Below are 14,649 nucleotides of genomic sequence, written 5' to 3' on the forward strand. Positions count from 1 at the left end.
CACATCAATGGCGTAATAAACGCTCAGGGTTCTCTTCTTTCTTTTTTATAACTTTTCTCGTTGCATGTGACCTGGACGGACGTGAGATGATTAAGCCAATGGAGATTAGCGAAGCGTGTAACTTTTTTGCCTCTAATTACACCGAGCGTTTCACGGAGTCCGTATAAGGCGAAGCACGGCGTCTGGCTCGACGAACGCAGAACGGCTGTTACCCAAGTTTGTCCATCTTATCCGTCGGTGAGAGACACGTCATTAGTCGGATTGTGATAAACCATTAATTGCCGGAGCTGAGGGCAGTAATCATGGTCATTCGATCTAAACAAGTGTTTGTGATTAACAACTTAGCGGAACGTAAAACACATGTTGTGAAACCATGGTTTCATCTGGAAGTGCAACGATGGAAGTTGTTGCATAGCGTGCTGTTTTCCTAATGGGCCATGTAACGGGAGACCGAATATATTTCGCTATCTTAACGCTGTGAAAATCCGCTTGAAGGTCCATGTTTGAGCAAGATCAATGTTCACTTCTGAGGTGCCAAATTTGTCCTAGTATTCAGATTTGTGAAAGTCCCCGTGTTGGGCTTTTCTGTTGCTTTTCTAGAACGCAAACGCATTGGCCTAATGCGCTTACGTTCTATCGTCAAATGTGTCCTTCACCAGGATTTACTCTCGCCGGGTCACGAAACAACTGGTCGCAAATGATACGCAAGCGCTTGAAATTAATACAGAATTTATTATAAAAAATACCCGACGATTACGATACTCCTTAATGCGACATTTGAGCGCAGCTGTATACGTGTTTTCATTTCGCGGTATATTGAGGCAAGGAATTTGAGGCCGAAATCACCACACCAACTCGCAGCGGGCCAGTGCCGTCACCGCCTTCAGGCATCGGAGCCAGCCGTGCAAGAAATTGACCACGAAGGCGGGAGCAGTGGCACGAGTGCGTTCGCGCGCTTACGCCGAGAAATACCTTGCTACACTAAATTCACTTTCTGACATATGACTTTGTGAAATGATTTTCTGAGCGCTGCTGCGATATTTGAAAGTGACCGGATTGAGTCAGCGTCTGTGATCCGGACTGAGTGACCGACTGATATCTCCAGTAGACTTTCTCATCTAATAATCTTTTCGTCCCCCTTTCCCTTTCCCCAGTGTAGGGTAGCCAACCGGGCTCAGTCCTGGTTAACCTCCCTCATTTTCTCTCTCTCCCTCTGACATATATAGATATGCCCCGGGGCAGAATCGGTGTAGCGCAGCTCTATTTACAAGGTCTTTACAAACTGCAGCAACACTGCGTACGCAAGATGGCTGCCCGAACCAGCCGCAAACTCTTCTCGCCAAGTCGTCATCTTCGATCATCGTCACACTATCCCATACTACTCCCTAACATCGCCCAGTGTTTCTCCTACAAAGCCGAATTTATGTGGTTCTATTTGGACCCAAGATATTAAACCTATTTTGGGAAGTTGGCGGAGTGCTTGAAGCCTGCTTCACTTACGCCGTGGGTCGGCCCGGTATTGCACTGTCTCCGGGATTGGTCCACGCATTCCTGTCGCCTATACGGACGTAAGCCGGCCAGAGTAACAGCTCCCTTCAAAGGATATGAAGGTGTCTATGAGGACTGGGTCTTCTACGGGATGAAAACATAACTGTAGATGCGTCAGTGCTTATTCTGCCATGGATTGATTGAAATTGGATCGTTCGTTTCGTAATCATCTCTACAACGTGACGAAGCGCACTTGGCACCTAAGTGAATATTATAAATTTGGAATAATTGATCGCAATTAATTAACTAATTCAGTAGAATATAAAGAAAGTATTTTGAAGAGTGCCATATGACGGCAAACCATATGTCGTTGTTTTCACCCACCTGCGGTTAACCGCTTTTTAAAAATACTTGTTCCAGTTACGCGAAAAACCCTGTATGCTAGCGCTTCTCTTTGTTTCTTTTTTGTTCTGCGTTTAATGAATGAACCAATGAATGAATGAATGGAGTTGCTAGTAGACGAGCAGCGAAGGACTGATGAAGGACAGTGACAGTATTTTGGAATGACCCATTTTCACTTTCTTCTTTTCACGTCGCCCGTCGCCGCGAGTGGCCGATCCCGGAGATAAAATGCAACTCGTCTTCGGCCCAGGCTATGAGGAAAAAAATGAAAGTAAACGAGAAGAACAGAAAAATGAGAGAGAGAGAGAGAGAGAGAGAGAGAGAGCAAATGATAAATGAAAATTAGGGAGGTTAACCAGGACTGAGCCCGGTTGGCTACCCTACACTGGGGAAAGGGAAATGGGGACGGAAAGATTAAAGAAAGAAGAGAAAGTCCACGGGGATATTGTCCAGTCACTCAGTCCGGATTACAGACGCTCACTCAATCCTGTATCTTTCAAATATCGCAGCAGCGCTTTTGTGGCCTTTTGTAGCTGCGATATACGAGGCCATGGTCCCAAGATCTTGTTCAAGGTGAACGGTTTGCTATCTAACTTGTGGAGAGCTGTGCAGAGATCTTGTCTTTCATTTTCAAATGATGGGCAGTAGCACAGTAGATGGTCGATAGTTTCTTCGACACCGCAGGCATTGCACTCGGCGCTATCAGCCATGCCAATCAAAAACGTATATGCATTCGTGAATGCGACGCCCAAGCGTAAGCGGCACAACATTGTTTCCTCATTACGCGGAAGCCCTGGTAACAGCCGCAGTTGCATAGATGGATCGAGGGAATGCAATCGATGTTGAGTGAAATCAGGTGTGTGCCACTTCTCCAATGTCATACGGTGCGCTAGCTTGCCTAAGTGTTGGGCTGCGTCAGTACGCGATAAAGGTATAGAAACAAGGGTTGCTCCTTCGTGTGCTTTCTTAGCAGCGTCGTCAGCGAGGTCGTTGCCGGAGATACCGCAATGGCCAGGCAGCCACTGAAACACGACGTCGTGCCCTTTAGCAATCATGTGATGGTGAAGTTCTCGTATCTCCGATACGAGTTGTTCACAGGACCCGCGACGAAGAGATGACAGAAGACATTGTAAGGCCGCCTTTGAATCACAGAATATTGCCCACCGATTAGCCGGTTGGTTGCTAATATAATCAATGGCACCTCGGAGGGCAACAAGCTCCGAACCGGTCGATGTTGTCATGTGAGAAATCTTGTATCGGATGCTTAGTGATCGTGATGGTATAACCACTGCCCCGGTGGAGCTGGTCTGTGTGGAAGAGCCATCCGTATATATGTGGACTGGGTCAAAGTAGGAAGTGTGCAAACAATCCAGAGCTGCTTGCTTCAAGGCCAAGGTAGATAGGTCGGTCTTCTTTCTTATTCCTGGAACCGTAAGACGCACTTGAGGTTGTTTTAAACACCACAAAGCTGAGGTTGAACGTGCTGATGGTGTAAACCCCGGTGGTAGGGAGGCACGATACTTGCTGACCTCGTTGGAGAAGGATGCCTGTGGTCGTCGTTCTGGCAGACAGGCAAGAAAGCTTGATTGAATCCGTGAAATATGACGAACATGGGCCCTGAGCGAGTCGGTGCTGATGTAAGTCGTGATCGGATGGTCTTGAGCCATTATAATGGTTCCTGCTGTTGAGGCGCTCCGCGGAAGGCCTAGGCAAACACGTAGTGCCTGTGCTTGCACGCTCTGAAGTTCTCTAAGATTGGACTTGCATAATTTAGCAAGCACGGGAGAACTATAACGTAGAAATCCGATAAAAAGTGCTCGATATAACTGTAGCATGGAGCCTATTGACGATCCCCATGTTTTGCCGGCGATGAACTTGAAGATGTGAACAATAGATGTGAGCCTCTTCTTCAAGTGGGCAACCTGAGGGCTCCAAGAGAGGTCCCGGTCAACAATGACACCCAAAAACCGATGATTTTTCTTGTAGCTGATAGGCTGGCCATTGATATATACTGGATAACCAGACATTGCTTTCCGCGTAAAAGCGACTAACGCACATTTTTCTGTTGAGATGGTAAGGCCTTGTGTCTGAAGATAGTCAGATGCCTGTGTTGCTGCTTGCTGTAGCCTTGCGCGAACCTGCAGGCGAGTGACCGCTGATGTCCAGATGCAGATGTCGTCGGCGTATATTGAAACACTCACTGCTTCCGGGAGGGATTCAGGCAGCCCCAGAAGCGCGAGGTTGAAAAGAACAGGGCTTAGAACACCGCCTTGGGGAACGCCTCGGCATGTGTAGTGGTCAGTAGTCGGACCATCTTCCGTACGCACGAACAAGGACCTTTGTGTCAAGTAGTTTCTGATCCATCGATATACTCGCCCTCCTAGTTCAACTGTGAGAAGTGCGTCGAGAATGGTTTGATGGGAAACGTTATCGTAAGCGCCTTTCACGTCAAGAAAGAGTGCGGCTGATAATCGCTTCCGAGATTTTTGTTGTTCTACAGAAGATACCAGATCGATGACACTATCAATCGATGAACGGCCTCGTCGAAATCCCGCCATTGAGTCAGGGTAAATTTTGTTGTGTTCAAGGTACCATTCGAGACGCATGAGGATCATACGTTCCATGAGTTTCCCGACGCAGCTGGCAAGTGCTATCGGCCGATACGATGCCAGTTCGAGCGGTGACTTTCCTGTTTTTAGTAGTGGTACCAGGCGGCTTCGTTTCCATTCCTGTGGGACGACACCATCTCGCCATGAGCTGTTAAAAAGGCTGAGGAGTTGTCTTCGTGCTTCTGGACCTAGGTGGCGCAAAGCACTATATGTTATCCCATCGGGCCCTGGTGAAGATGAACTCCTACAGAGCGCCATAGCAGCTTCTAACTCTTCCATAGAGAATGGAGCGTCCATACTTGTATCTCGTGGACCGGGGATGTCACCTGAAGTCATGTCAAAGGCTAAAACTGTGCCGCCGGCGACTTTCGCACAAAATTCCTCCGCAATTTCTACCTCACGGCGGTTTTCATAGAGAGCAAGGGCGTTGAAAGGGTGTCGTTGCTGGGGGCTTGAGCTAAGGCCCCGTAGGGTACGCCACACGCGGGATAATGGCTTGCGGGGGTCCAGTGACTCGCAAAAGCATTTCCATCTTTGATCCGCTAGCTTATCCATTCGCCGCTTTATCTTCTTTTGCATACGCCGAGCCTCTCTGAGGTCCTGAATTGACTTCGTGCGCCTGTACCTCCTTTCAGCTCGGCGACGAAGTGCACGAAGCCTTTCCAACTCAATGTCATTCTCTGTACGCTTTGATGAATGTGTGAAGCAACGCGTGCAATCTTGCATTGCGTCAGCAATTATTTCTTCTAATTTGCGTGCGATACGTTTCTTGCATGTGTCTTCTACACAAGCTTGAAAGACTGACCAGTCGATTTGGCGAGATATAACCGGTAATGCGGTGTTTAGTCCATCGATTCTCACATAGGTCGGAATGTGATCACTTCCATGGGTTTCAATATCGGTGAACCACTGCACGCTCGAAGTCAGGCAACGTGACACAAAAGTCAAATCAAGGCAGCTGCTGTACGTTGTTCCTCGCAGAAATGTCGGGCTTCCGTCGTTTAGAAGACATAGGTTGTGGCCTGATGCAAATGATATTAGTGACCTGCCCCTCGAGTTTATCCTGGAGCTTCCCCATATATGGTGGTGGGCGTTGAAATCCCCTGTTATTATCCAAGGACCGGGAGTAGCAGTCATAATATCTTCTAGTCGTTTGCTATTAAACTGACTGGTTGGGGATAGGTAGACGCCAATAAGAGTAAAAGACAGCCTCTTCTTTTTCACAGTAACACAGACGTATTGGTTACCGTCGTGTGGCGCTACGGGTTGGGAAAAATACGTAAGGTCTTTGCGGATGTAAACCAAAACCTTACTACTACGGACACACGTGGTTGAAACAAAAGGTTCATATCCTGATAGTCTTATGGAGGCTGATAAGTTCGGTTCGCAGATAACCAGTATAGGAAAGTGGTTGTCAAACACGAACTGCCGCAACTCCGAAATACGTGACCTCAGGCCTCTCGCATTCCATTGGAATATGGAGGCACTTCTGACATCATCCCGGAACGATCGCTGTTGCTGTCGATGAGCCATGGTTCTGCTGTAGAAGCCCTCAAGCACTGGACTTCTGAAGGCTCTCAAGAACCGGATTGATGGCATCCAGCACTTGCAACGCACTTCGAGCTGTTGGTGTCTGTAGCTTGTCCAGAAGAACACGAATAGCACTCATCAGAGAGCTTATCATGACAACAACTTGTTGATCCTGGTCTGACAATTTATCAGGAACAGATGAGGTATACTTTGCTGCAGAGCTCTGGTTTCGCTCAGTAGGGGCATGTAGCCGCGGGAGTACAGGCCAAGCGTCAGCAGCCATGCTGTTCGATGCACCTGTGTCCTTTGAGCTGACTGTGTTTGGCCGGGGCGGAAGAGCGGGTGGTATTGTACGCGGCTGGCGTTCTGCAGAGGCTTTGGAGGTTCTTGATCGACGTCGGCGACGTGATCGTCGTCGCTTAATTGATGCTGCTGCTTCTCGGTGAGACGAGTGGTCTCTAACCATTTTTCTCAATATGGCCATTTCCTTTCGTATCAAAGGGCATTCCTTCGAGGATGCATCATGAGGGCCGCTACAGTTTGTGCACTTCAGCACATTGGCCTCGCACGTGTTAGTGGTGTGTGGCCCAGTGCAGCGAGAACAGACGGTAGTGTTCTTGCACACACTACTGACATGTCCAAACTTCATGCATTTCCAACACTGCAGCGGTTTTGGTATAAACGGGCGAACTGCGTGTCGAAAGTGGTCCACTTTTACATGCGATGGGAGGGATTCGCCCTTAAATACGATCTTAACACACCGCGACGTGCCGAGGTGAAACGCGTTTGTGATGATGGTGTTTTCGGTAGCCGGCTTGATTAAGATCGAAAGATCAGAGTCGACAATGGTCTCGTCAACATCGTAAATTACGCCAGTAATGACTTGTTTGCCCAGCGGAATATGAGGGCGGACTTTTATCCCGTCAAGTTCCGTGACATTGCGCAAAGAATCCAACGCAGCTGCGTGTTCTACGTCAATCGCTAGGATGTTCTTGCGGGTGTTCACTCTGACGTCTTTGATTTCGTTCGGAACTAGCGCCTCGAGATGTGAAGACACGGCTTGCCTGTTGAGGCGTCTTAGGTTGTCAGTGGCGAGAACTGGCGCGAACAGGATGGTGAGCTCCTCGGTATTGCGCGAAGATCTCACGGTGGACTCACTCGAATTCGATGATGCGCTGAGAAATCTTCGCTTCGCTTTACGACTCCGCACCAGCTCGAAGGTGTCGTCACAAGAATCTTCACTGCTGACATAGTACTGCATCGTGTCGTCGCTGTCAGTGTCGCTCTCGGCGCCGTTGCGCTTCCTGGAGGCAGCCGCCGCGGGCACTGCCGAGTCCGGCGGACGCGCGTGAGAGTCCATCTCCGTCGCAGTTAAGGAGGAAACAGCAGTTCAAGGCAGAGTCCAAGAAATGCACAAAATGAGTAGAGCTGGAAGACTCGGCGTTCTCAACAGACAAATGAAATGTTTCAGTAATCAATACGGCAGTATTGTTTACCGAATGTAAATGAGAAGGTCAATGTAAATGAAAGTTCGTGCCGCTAGGTGAAAGAATAAAAAAAAAAAAACGCAACACCAATAAACGACACTAAACGACTTTAAAATCTGTCAGTTTAATTTCGCGCTATGGAACAGTGCTACGCTTACCCATACGACGACAATGCTCAAAGACGAAGTAACATGCCCTTATGCCTAACATCGAACAGTCATCCCCCCCCCCCCCTGAAAAAAAAAAAGAAAGCTCTCAAAGAAGGTACAGCAAAGATTTGCTCGCAGCGTGGTAGCTGTCGAACAAATCTGAAAACTAACGCACATACACCGCAGGACACTGGCCGCGAAGTCTAACGTGGCGCTTAACCAGGTGCCCCAAACCAGCTAACCAAAAGTTCCTCTAAACCAGAAAGCCTATACGCGCCCGCGTGCGCAACCGCGCGGAACCTGCGCACAACTCCAAATATTAGGGAGCCGTAAAAGCACTTACGTCATGATCAGCACGGACTGCCAAGGCTTCTCGTACGTACAGCAACTACGATGACAGCGCGACAGGTGTCAAACGAGCCACCGAGACGAAGTCCATTAAGTCATCAACATGCGGCAGCGGGCCGGCACGTACACTAGTGCGCGCACAACGAGCTCGCACGCCGATTCAAACAAAGCACTCCGCAGAGGGCAAACCTCGTGTTCCGACACGGCCGAGGACAACGCGCGCACTCACTCTCTCGGTTATAGCCGAGTTGGTGCGAACTCGCCAACGGGAATGTCTGCGGCTGGGAACGGCGCGCGAGGAGAGCGCGAGTCGGGAATCTGAATGCGACAGGCCCGTGCAGACGACCGCTCGATGGGGGGGCCACGGCAGGCGGCACTTCGCGCAGCACGACGCGACGCCACTTGCGGCCGCTCGCCGTGCGGGACTTCTCGCGGGCGCACTTCGGCGAGCGACGCGGTACGCGCGAGGGGCGGCGAGTATCGTCAGCGAGAGTTTTTCGTTTTTTCTTTTTTTCGGGGGAGTGGGCGCCTCCTGAAGAGTCGGCGCTTATTTACGCGGCGCACGTGGACGTAGAGCGCGCGCCGGCTGCGCGCAGGTTGTTTTCAAGTTGTTGTTGTTGGTTCGTTCGCTCTCCGGATGTGCTCTGCTTGCTAAGAGGAGGGGGTATGAGAGGATGGGGTGCTGCGAGGCGGCAGTGTTCTGAGCGGAACCGCCCCCTCAAGGCGTCACGTTGGTGGTGAGAGCTGTCACCCTTGCTCGCACGCTTCGCCCTTTTTTGCCGATGTAAAAAAAGTTTGGAAGCGAGCTGAGTCAAGTCTGGAAAAGCGAAGGAGGAGTTTCGGCGAGGGATCGGAGGAAAAGAGAGGAACGCGTTTGCATGTCGAGCGACGTGCCACGCGATCGCAGATGCCGCTGCTGCCGACGGAAGCCAACAGTCGGCCGAAGATAGCCTTTGTTTGGTGGAATGGGGGCTCAGGCTATTTCTCTTGGTATGAAGGGCTTACAGCGATGCAAACGGTACCGGGCCGTATACGGGGCGCTGTATTATTAAACAAGGTGAACGATTATGACAAGAAAAGAAAAAGATGAAACGTGCCAGCCGGCTTCACCACGGAAAATCTGAAAATAAATTAATCTCATGAATGCTGACACAACTGTTGGGGGAAAAATATCAGAACAGGGAGAAGGCAAGATAACATCAGTCATGGCGAGGGAGGCGGTGAAGGAAGCAGACGAGTGGTCTGGGATTTATTTGCAGTGAACGTGAAAAGGTAAGAAATAAGCAATTTGATGTCTGTGTAGAGAGATCCTAGTGTGCTTCTTCCTCTGAAATTTTGAGATTTAGGGACTTAAGCTTTTCTTCAGAACCTTTAGTTGATCTCGTCAAAGTAGAGAGAGAACGGTGGGGGGGGAGGGTTAGGGAAAAGGGCTCGTTGCATGTTCAATACTGTCAGCTAATATGTCTTGGGAACTCCCACCGTGGTGGCCTCGGGGCTATGGAGCTGGGCTACTAATTCCGAGGGCGTGGAATGCATTTCCCCTTTTATGGAACATTCAGTGACTGGAGAGAAAGTTATGAATAGTGCCACAAATATAGCGCTTGATCACGAGTGTGCACACATGTGTCAATCCGCGTAAGATCTGCTCCATCTCGTGAACAGCTTCAAGCCAATTTCTCTAGTGCCACAATGTGCCACGACATTGGCGCATTGTGGTAAAACGGAGCATAACAGGATGGAAATTCACGAGCTTTGCACATACATTGAGTGAGCTTCATCAACGTATTGCAACGAGTTGCAAGTAAATTTTTGTCTAGTGCTCGGTGATACAGAATTGGTGGTACTTGCTTGTTACGTCTGAAGAAGTGAGTGTGGCAACTCGATTGAATCGGTGCATTCAACTTTACTCATGTTGAATTCCAATGGCGGAGTCGGAGCAGCCGACGGACTCCGCGAGCGAGCACTCGACTCTGGCGCAGAGCAACCCCTCCAGATCCGCGAGTGGAACACAACCTGCGCCGCCGGAGCAAGGCGGAAGCGAAAGTTCTATCACAGAGTTACCCAGGATATCTTGCGTGTTGTCATTTCCTTCCGCTGTTTGCTCCCAGCACCGCCGCACCGGTCACTTGTCTCTTCAGCGCCGTTCACCTGTTGTTTATTTAAAAGTGCGGAATGGATATCTCGCCAAGCGTGCAGCAGCTTTTGCTTCCTCGCCAGTCGTGACTGGTGGCGCCTCCCAGCAGAAAAAGTGGTAAAGGAAATACGTCAGGCAGAGTTCCGGTCCACTCCGCCGATTTTGGCGGAGCAGCTTTTTCTGCTCCACGGAGTGACTCCCGCTCTGAATCCCCTCCGACTCTCTCACTGGAACACCTTACTCCCGCCCTCACTCTGCCATTGGAACAAACTTGCTCCGAAACGAGCAGAAAAACTTGCTCCAACTCCGCCATTGGAATTCAACATCAGACGCCCTAGTAATAAGATGGCGTCGCGTAAGCTACCGCAAGCACAAACATCATTCTTTCTCCGATGGTTGGTTGCAGCAGCCAGAACGGCAATAAATGAACGTATTGCAAAACAGTCGCCTAAAAGCGCAAGCGCTGTTCAAAATTTTAATGTGTCAAAAAGTTCTCACCCAGTTTCCTTTGCACAACATGATTGAAACAAAGTGCCTAAATATGCCCCGAAAAATATTATTGAGTCACTTTCCCAAGAGCATAACCGAGTGGCAATACGAAATCAGATGAGAAGGCAAAAATTAAGCTGTCATTTTCCAGACGCTCGCGACACAAGTACGCACTCAAATTTTCCACCACCGTCCCCTGCAGGTTTGTTGTCTTAAAGCAGTCTTAAGATCTTGAAACCTGTCAAAGGGAAAAAAGAAACAAGAACAACAACGCTCCTTTCGTTCATATTCTCCCTCATATTTTTCCCTCGGCGTTTTCTTGAAGGAAAGCAAAAGCATGAAGCCTGCAGGGAGTGTCACCCGGAAATTACAGCACAAACAAATGGCTCTGCCTAGCAGACTTTTCCTGGCACTCTTGTGACCCTGTTTTTCTCGACTGCTTTCGGGGTACGCCGCGTGCGTGTTTTGCTTCCCGCTTTTGTTTACATTTGCGCCATGTCTTCTCACTCGAGGATAAGCTTTCGAAGTCGCACACTGCGCAACGCTCTTCGCGCGATAAGCGGTTCGTTTATCAGCGCGCCTGTTTCTCCCGTCGCTGTGGGCGCCCTGCAGTCATCTGAGGATGCCCTCGCCAACGGGTGCTGCACACATGCTGGCCTTATGACGGAGTGCTGGTCTCGGATGTCGGCTCCATCAAGAGAGCGGACGATATTCTACAGCATTGTTTCTGGTTCGTGGCGCCACTTCCTGTATAGCTCGTGCACTGCGGGCGAGAATTAACGGCTGCTGCGTCCGAGAGGATCGGATAGAGTCGAACGAATATTGGAAAACTTCTGAAGGGTAAAAGTGAGTATGTTACAATTAGATTTCGCAGATCACATGGAACACATTCGAAGCGTGGCACTACTTGACGCCATTGGTCTGAAGGAAATTTCATGCACACCGGCCGCCATGGCCGTTAGTGGCGTTGGCTAACACCTCCCGGGTTAGATATTGCACACATACATAAATACCTGAGAATATGGACGGGGATATAGCCTCTATCCCTAACAGAATTGGCAGCGTAACGCGCGAGTAATGCGGAGGTTCTGGGTGCGGCTCCTACCGGCGGCAACGCTTTTTTTTCTTTGCTATTTGCAAACGTTTGCTACTAAAAACTACTACAAATGTTATTCTCTATAGTTTTCTTCACTTCATTGTCTGTTTGCTTCATGTGGTTGTGACTAGTAAAAGGCGGGCCTCTCGGTTTCCCTTCTTGTCGTCCGTTATATATCCCATTTAGATAGATTTCCATTCTGACCCCGTCGTAATGCGGCTGCTGCAACAGACTCGAACCTATATTCCCATGCTCACCAGCGGAACACCGCATCTACTTAAACCACCATGGCATGTTACGTTTCTGACCACGTGACCATATATTCTGGAAGACCTCGTATACGCCTCGCATTCACGAAGCGTAGCGGCACCAGTCTAGAATATATATATATATATATATATATATATATATATATATATATATATATATATATATATATATATATATATATATAATACCCTCACCACCGAATATGTTTATTCCTAATATACATAATGCGAAGCCCTCCCATTAGCTTTTCGTCGGTGTCGTCACTATCATTGTTTAAAGAAAAAGAAAATAAAGATCGTAGAAGAAATTTGTTTTTGATCTAAACTTTCACCTTCAGTTTAAATGGATAGTTTTTGCGCCTCCTTTCATCAACTAGACGCAGAGATGGACGGCACTGAAACATATTTTGTTTATACAGATGCATCACCATGGTAACCTAGGCTACGTGATGAGTGCCCTCTGAATTTCCTTCGCGTGTCAGACATGCAGAGGTCGAATATTATGCACACCTGACAAACAGCAACCGACAAGGGGAGTGCGTACTTTTATCGCCTGGACTGCAAGAACGGCACGGAGCAGCACAAAGCATGCATCGATCTGCAGTTGAAGAATGGTACTGAAATGAAAGGTCGCCAGGGCTTCATCGATCTTCTCATACCGCGCACAAGCCCAGCCATACGACAAAGTTACTCAACATTATTTATTCCTGTTGGTTGCCGACTTTCGGTTGCGGAGTTAAAATTACTCCGAATGGGCACTGTGTCTGGACGGGGCTCGGAATATAGATTTATATTCTGTGCATTAGAGACCATGCATAGAAACAGCGCTGTTGTGAGATATTTTTGAGGTTGAAAGTATAAAAAAAAAACAGCAGTACCAAGAATAAGCAGTTGCACTTACATGCAAAGCGCGGGGCGAAAAAATGGATTCAACAACACGTCCGTCGTGAACTGAAAGCCAAGAGTACACAAATGGATTACCGCAACCTCAATGAGTTCACTCGAGCGCTTTATCAGGGATCAATCCGTAACATTGTAAAGCGCTGGTGCAGAAGGCGCACTTATACACGTATTTAAGCACGTAGGCACTCACACGTACACGCTGGTGACCACGTGCACTCCCCGCACAAACACACAACGTCACGGTATACATGCGGATCTATTTAGAAGACCCCGCTACTTATATCATTCCTCTTGTATTCCACAGGACCACGCTACGTACAGTTATCTACGTTTGCTACCGGTGCTTCACACAGGCAGAAAAGAAGAAAAAGAAGAGCGTATAAGCTCTCTCCGTCGCAGGGCTAGGAAGTTACAATCACAGCTGTAGAATAACATGTGAAAAATAAAAATAAAAACTGCACATTGTTGGTCCGCACTTCGGAGACGACCAAGCGTGCTTATCGCAGCCCATGCACTACGACTACCAATCTGTCTGGAATCTTGCCAAAGATGATCTTCTACGCTGGCTTGTGTTTAGTATTGGTCGATGTTGGCGGGTTTCCTACCCATTCTAGGCGACGTAGATGGCAGGTAACCGCAACTCTTTCGTTGATGGATGGTTCTCAGCTCTCAGAACGCATTTGGTTCTAGAGGAACTGGTATCACTTGCCCGAGCCGAACGGCTTTCTCGCTTCTGGGTGGAATTACTAAGCCTCCTCGCCTCTCCTGAAACAACGCTTAGAAATGTTGACTCCCTTCGCTCAAACACTAATCTTGTCTCTGAAACTCGCTCATCTAAGGGACGCTTTAAGCTATCGACGGCCAGTGAAACCACATAAACAGAACACGTCCCAGTTGAAAAACACAACAGGAAATTTTACCAGTCTGTTGTATTTTGGGACGTTGTTTCTGTAGTTCTGTTGTCTGTAGTTCTGTTGTCTGTAGTTCTGTTGTCTGTAGTTCTGTTGTCTGTAGTTCTGTTGCCTGTAGTTCTGTTGCCTGTAGTTCTGTTGCCTGTAGTGTGACGTCCTGTAGTAGAAAGTTCTGTAGTTCTTGATCAATATTTAATTAAAAATTGACAGAGACGTCCATAAGATTATGTAAATTTGTTAGCACAAAAAAGAAAAACATAAAAGTAAAAAAAGTTTATAAAAAAAAAAAACGTCTTTGCCTAGGATTCGAACATGCGACCTCTCGATTCCTAGCCCGGCATCTTACCACTGCACCACCCCTGACATGCTCTTTTTTTTTCTTTATTACATGGAAAAGAAAACTGAAGGTGTATTACAAAGTGGACACAACCACACACTTAAAACTCAGGCAAACACACACATGCATCCAACAAGTGCATCCAGTCTGGCGGAGGTTCCTGCACAGCGTACACACTTCTTACATACGCAGCACTTTCGCGAAAAAAGGATTTTGTAGTTCGCGGGCTTTCGGCATGGCGATCGCAGAGTCTACTTCTCCACAGGCTATATAAACCAAGTACAATGAACATGTCATAGGGAGGACCACCTGTAACGTCAAACGGTAGAAACCTAATTGAGTATGGAGTTATGTCAATGTCCTTTTTAAGTGTCCGTTGGAGAATGTCCCAAAAAAATGCAGCATCCCTACAGTCTATGAAACAGTGATCTATGGTTTCGGCACGTGGACAGAGCCGACAGTTTGTTGACCATGGCACAAAGCAACCCCTCGAATTC

At 48.3% G+C, this 14,649-nt stretch overlaps 1 long non-coding RNA gene and 1 pseudogene across 1 annotated transcript in view; both read left to right on the forward strand.

Moving 5' to 3' along the window:
- LOC135911324 (uncharacterized) overlaps positions 1 to 14,649 on the forward strand; it is a 716,391-nt gene that overhangs the window by 155,996 nt on the left and 545,746 nt on the right. The gene's annotated exons all lie outside the window — the stretch shown is intronic.
- LOC139055060 (U2 spliceosomal RNA) lies at positions 1,382 to 1,550 on the forward strand (annotated as a pseudogene).

The sequence above is a fragment of the Dermacentor albipictus genome, chromosome 1 (assembly GCF_038994185.2).
Source record: "Dermacentor albipictus isolate Rhodes 1998 colony chromosome 1, USDA_Dalb.pri_finalv2, whole genome shotgun sequence".
NCBI lineage: Eukaryota > Metazoa > Arthropoda > Arachnida > Ixodida > Ixodidae > Dermacentor > Dermacentor albipictus.